Raw genomic sequence first — 6,457 nt, 5'->3', positions numbered from 1 at the left:
GGGGGCGGGGCGCGGGGGAGGGCGCGGCGAGAACCGGGCCCCGAGCCAGGCGATCCCCGGCCACCTACTCCGGAGGGGAGAAAATCAGCTAAGAAACCAATTTTAAAAAAAAGAAAGAAAGAAAAAAAGGCAACGCTCCAGTGCACACCCCCTTAAGACGAAGTCTGTGCAAAGGACGCTCCCCACTCCGGTACAGCTGCAAAATCCTCCGAGGTCCAGGTCAGCTCCGCATCTTGCTAAAAGCACTCGCTCAGTCCAATTAACAGAAAAAAATAAAGGAAAAAAATTAAATAACTAAAAATCAAAACCAGGTGTGTGCGGCAGCAGGCGGAAAGCAAACCTTTCAGTCCGTTTTTGCTGACTTTCCTAGACCTGGAAAGGGGGAAAAAAAATTCCTGAAAGCGCTGCAGCCCCTCCCCCAAATCCAATACAGATGGAGACTGCGGGGGCGGGGGGGTGAAGCGGACGCTCCGCGGGCTCTAAAGGAGTCTTCGAGCTGCAAGGGCCCGGGTTTAAAAAAAAAAAAAAGCAAAAAATAATTTTTTTTTCCTCCCTGATCCCCGGGCCGCGGGTTCTTCTGCGCACGGAAGCGTTTGAGTGTGCGCGCACAGCGTGCGCTCGGCGGGGCCTCCGTTTGGGGTTCAATTGCAGCAGCGCAACCCTGAAAATTCCCCACGGAGGGGAGGAGGGGAGGCTGCGCCGCTCCGAGGCTGCTCGGGATGCGGCAAAACCTGGCAGCATCCCCGCCCCCAAGCGCTCCCTCCTCCTCTTCCTCCTCTGGGCTCTTCTAAAATAAGACCAGGGAGCTGGGGTGCAGGGGAGCGGGCTAGGGGAACCGAGGTGACGGCTGCCACCCATCGCCAATAGGAAAGGGCGTGGCCCGGGGCGGGGATGGGAGGGGGGTCCACTCGGGTCGATCAGATCACCAAGTCTTAGGCCGACTGCTTCCAGACAGACGGGACCAGCACCCTAGCCAGAGGCGGGAGGGACTTAAAGATAGAGGAGGGGGTTGGTGTGGAGACCGACGGGTGGCCCATCGCCGCAGAAATGTAGGTCTGCTGGGCAAAACACGATTTTTGAGAGATTGAAGGATGGGTTGGGTTCTCTGGCAAGGCTGTGGGTCACAGGGGCCTGTTCCAAGCTGAATGTTTAGGCCATCTTTTAGGAGTCAGATCTGAACAGCGGGTGACACCCCATGGTGCTCCCTTCCTTTCAAAGGCCCTTTGCTTCCCCTCACACCCGCCTTTTATTCTGTTGGGAAGTCACATAAACACAGAAAAATACATAAAACACAAACAGGTAGAGAAACCCCAAGGCCTGTCACTAGAAACCCACCCACAGACTGACACAAGGACCCCACCCAACCCTAATAACCACTGCCTGACCTTATGGCATTCATGTTTTTTAGCTTTTCCTTACAGCACCGTTTTGCTTTGCTTCTTTTGAGCTAGGTGAAGTCACTTGATACACATTATTCTGCAAGACCTGGTTTCTTGGGTTCCACTGTTTGTCTAAACCTCATCTGCTGTCACCTATAGTTGTGGGTGATACATTTTCTCTACTGTGTAGTATTCCATGGACTGACCATGCCTTTATTCATTCCTTTAGATAGCACCTAGGTTATTCAGTTGGGGCCTTGGTGAGTGTGCCTTCCTTGGGTGTAATATGGGCCATTTGCTGCTAGGTGGGTGGGAACCATAGATTCAGGTTTGTAGGATATCAAACTGTTATAAAGTAGATGTATCAAGAAATCATTTTCAGGGGCTACAGAGATGACTCACTGAGTGGTTAAGAGCACTGGCTGCTCTTGCAGAGGACCTGGGTTCAATTTCCAATACCCACCAGGCTGTCTGTAATTCCAGTTCCAGGGGCTCTGACTCCCACTTCTGGTCTCCAAAGGCATTGCCCACATGTTGTGCACTTACATATATGCAAGCAAAACATTCATACACATAAAATAAAAATAATCAAAAAAATTAAAATCTGGCGTGGTGGCACACACCTTTAATCCCAGCCCTCAGGAGGCAGAGGCCTCTTGAACCCTGTGAGTTCAAGGCCATTCAGGTCTACATAGTGAGTTCCAGGCCAGCTGGGGCTACAGGGAGACCCTGTCTAAAAGACAAAGAAAGGAGGCTAGAGAGATGGCTCAGTAGTTAAGAGCACTAGCTATTCTTTCAGAGGACCCAAGTTCAATTCCTAGCGTCCACATGGTGGCTAACAACCATCCCTAACTCCAGTTCCAGGGGATCCGGCATCTTTTTCTGACTTCCGTGGGTATTGCATGACACGGGTGCACTTACATTCAGGCAAAACATTCATACACATAAAATAAAAAGAAATAAGGGGCTGGAGAAATGGCTTAGCAGTTAAGAGCACTGCCTTCTTTTACAGAGGACCCAGGTTTGACTCCTAGTAGCCACACGGTGGCCAACAACTGTCTTTAACTCCAGTTCCAGGGGATCTGATGCCCCCTTCTGACCTCCATGGGCATTGCACAACACAAGTACACTTACACACATGCAGGTGATGCACTCGTACACATAAAAGTAATAAAATATTTTTAAATAAAATAAGTAAATCAAAAAATTGTAAAGAAAAAAAGTTTTCAGGGGCCAGCAACATAGTGAGACCCCATCTAAAAGAAAGAAAGATAGTTTCCAGGGGCCAGCAAGATGAATCAGTGGGTAAAGGGGCTTGCCAGCAAGCCTGACACCCTGGGTTGAATCTTCAGAACATACACAGTGAAAGGAGAGAACTAACTCCCACAAGTTGTTGTCTGACTAGCATGGGCACCATGGCACATACCATATACACACAATAAACAAATATAATTTTAAATTTCAATTGAAGAATTTTCATAGGTACCAGCTTCTCGTTCAGCTCTCAGAGGCTGAGGCAGGATGATCATAAATTTTCACTCAGCATGTATAGACTGGAAAGCAGAGTGGGACAGAAGAGAGAGGCTGAGGAGGTAGATGCTTAAGTTTTAGCTATCTGAAGCCTACTTAGCCCACACATAGCAGCAGTTTAGTTCATTTGGAACATTCTATAACAATGATGTCTGTATATAAATTCCAAATTCTGTGTCTTTGGAGGGGGCACTTTTAAGATTTTCTAATTTGTCAAAACAAACAAAAGAGCCAGATATTGAAGCCACCTTACTGGAGAGGAAGACCCTGTCTCAAAAAACAAGACACCCAGAGCTAAAGAGATGGGTCAGCGGTTAAGAGCAACAGCTTTACAACAAATAAGGCTGTTTTGTTTATAAACAAATATAATTTTAAATTTCAATTGAAGAATTTTGATAGAGGACCTGGGGTCAATTCTCAGCACCCACATAGCAGCTAACAACCACCTGTAACTCTAGTTCCAGGAGACTAACGCCCTCTTCTGACCTCCATGAGCATTGCATGACATGGGTGCACTTAACATACAGGCAAGCAATATACTCATACACATAAAATTAAAATAACAAAATATTAAAAAATCAAGAAATACAAATAAACTACAGAAAAGAATTCTGTGTAATGTATGGATTAAATGATTGACGCAATGGTGATTAGAACCATGTACAGTTGGGTCAGGGACCTCAACTCAGTGGCAGGTGCTAACTGTCGATGGCTTTTGTACTTGACATTGTCTCTCACTGTCTCAAAGGTAAACAGGCTCTAATATGAACTGGGAAGAGGTTGCCTGAGCCAACCCAAGAGAAGGTCTAGGTGGGAGGTGACAGGATCACCCCAGGAAAAAGTCTAGGTGTGAGATGAGCAGAGGGCTACCCCAGGAGAAAGTCCAGGTGCCATGAGGGGCCTTTGCTGGAAGCCAAACTTCATCTGAGTGTCACCGCAGGGATTCCTGCAGCCCCTAGAGCTGTTCAGGAAAGCCATGTCTCATGATGGGATCCCCGGGATAAAACTTCCACAGAGCCTCTATGGCAGCCCCATTTGTATGTACATGTATGTATGTGGTTGTATATGCACCTTGGACGTTGTTCCTCAGGCACTAGCCACCTTAATTAATTGTGTGTGAAAGTGTGAATTCATATGTGGGAGGGTGTGAGTGGAGGGGTGTGTCATGTGGGGTATGTGTGTGTGGTGTGGGTGCGTGTGTTTGTGTGGAAAGAAGCACGTTTGTGTGGTGTTTTTCTGTGTTTAAGTGTGTGTGTGTGGTATTGTGTTTGTGTGGTATAAGTGTATGTGTGTTTCTGTGGTGTATGTGTTTGTGTGGTATGAATGTGTATGTTTGTGGGATGTGGATATGTGCTGAGTGTGTATCAGTGTATGTTTGTGTAGTATATCTGTGTGGTGTGTATGTGTGTGGTATATGTGTGTTTGTGTGGTAGATGTGTTTGTGTCATATGAATGTATATGTTTGTGGAGTGTGTGTGCTGTAACTTTGCATGTGTGTGGTGCATGTGTTTGTGTAGTATGTGTGTGTTTGTGTGGTGTGTGTGTGTATGTGTAGTATGTGTCTGTTTGTGTAGTATGTGTGTCTGTGGTGTGTGTGTGTATGTATGTGTGTGTAGTATGTGTGTGTTTGTGTAGTATGTGTGTGTTTGTGTGGTGTGTGTGTGTATGTATGTGTATGTAGTATGTGTGTGTTTGTGTAGTATATGTGTGTGTTTGTGTGGTGTGTGTGTGTATGTGTGTGTGTGTGTGTTTGTGTGGTGTGTGTGTGGTGTATGTGTTTGTGTAGTATATGTGTGTGTTTGTGTGGTATGTGTAGTATGTGTGTGTTTGTGTAGTATGTGTGTGTTTGTGTGGTGTGTGTGTGTATGTATGTGTATGTAGTATGTGTGTGTTTGTGTAGTATATGTGTGTGTTTGTGTGGTGTGTGTGTGTATGTGTGTGTGTGTGTGTTTGTGTGGTGTGTGTGTGGTGTATGTGTTTGTGTAGTATATGTGTGTGTTTGTGTGGTATATGTGTGTGTTTGTGTGGTGTGTGTGTGTGTGGTATATGTGTGGGCATTCATGCCTGTGAGTGCACATACGTATACATGCACTGTAGAGGCCAGAGCTCCCCGATTTGAGTGGTCTAGCTAGTCAGCTTGCCCCAGGTGTGTGTGTGTGTGGTGTGTGTGGTGTGTGTATGTATGTGTTTGTGTGGTATCTGTGTGTGTTTGTGTGGTATATGTGTGTTTGTGTGGTGTGTGTGTGGTATATGTGTGTGTGTTTGTGTGGTGTGTGTGTGGTGTGTGGTGTGTGTGTGTGTGGTATATGTGTGTTTGTGTAGTATGTGTGTGTGTGTGGTGTGTGTGGTGTGTGTATGTATGTGTTTGTGTGGTATCTGTGTGTGTTTGTGTGGTATATGTGTGTTTGTGTGGGGTGTGTGTGTGGGATATGTGTGTGTTTGTGTGGTATATGTGTGTGTTTGTGTGGTATATGTGTGTTTGTGTGGTGTGTGTGTGGTATATGTGTGTGTGTATGTATGTGTGTGGTATATGTATGTGTGTGTGGTGTGTGGTGTGTATGTGTGTGTGTTTGTGTGGTGTGTATGTGTGTGTGGTGTGTGTGTGTGGTATATGTGTGTGTATATGTATGTGTGTGTGTGGTGTGTGGTATATGTGTGTGTATGTGTATGTGTGGTATATGTGTGTGTTTGTGTGGTGTGTGGTATGTGTGTATGTGGTGTGTGTATGTGTGTGTGTGTGGTGTGTGTGGTGTGTGTGTGTGTGTGTTTGTGTCGTGTGTGTATGTGTATGTGTGTGTATGTGTGTGTGGTGTGTGTGTGTATGTGTTTGTGTGGTATATGTGTGTGTTTGTGTGGTGTGTGGTATGTGTGTATGTGGTGTGTGTATGTGTGTGTGTGTGGTGTGTGTGGTGTGTGTGTGTGTGTGTTTGTGTCGTGTGTGTATGTGTATGTGTGTGGATGTGTGTGTGGTGTGTGTGTGTATGTGTTTGTGTGGTATATGTGTGTGTTTGTGTGGTATATGTGTGTGTATGTGTGTGTGGTGTGTGTGGTATATGTGTGTGTGGTGTGTGGTGTGTGTGTGTGTGTTTGTGTGGTGTGTGTGTGGTGTGTATGTGTGTGTGTGTTTGTGTGGTGTATGTGTGTGTGTATGTGTGTGTGGTGTGTGTGTGGTATATGTGTGTGGTGTGTGTGTGTGTATGTGTGGTGTGTGTATGTGTGGTGTGTGTGTGGTATATGTGTGTGTGTTTGTGTGGTGTGTGTGTGGTGTGTATGTGTGTGTGTGTGTGTGGTGTGTGTGTGTGGTGTGTGGTGTGTGTGTGTTTGTGTGGTGTGTGTGTGTGTGGCGTGTGGTGTGTGTGTGTTTGTGGGGTGTGTGTGTGTATGTGTGTGTAGTATGTGTGTGTGTTTGTGTGTGTGTGTATGTGTTTGTGTGGTATCTGTGTGTGTTTGTGTGGTATATGTGTGTGTGGTGTGTGGTGTGTGTGTGTTTATATGTGTGTGTGGTGTGTGGTGTGTGTGTGGGGGTTTGTGTGGTGTGTGTGTGTGGT

Source organism: Nannospalax galili, unplaced genomic scaffold, assembly GCF_000622305.1.
Source record: "Nannospalax galili isolate Female #2095 unplaced genomic scaffold, S.galili_v1.0 scaffold47, whole genome shotgun sequence".
NCBI classification, from domain to species: Eukaryota; Metazoa; Chordata; class Mammalia; order Rodentia; family Spalacidae; genus Nannospalax; species Nannospalax galili.
Note: the sequence above shows the minus strand (reverse complement) of the source record.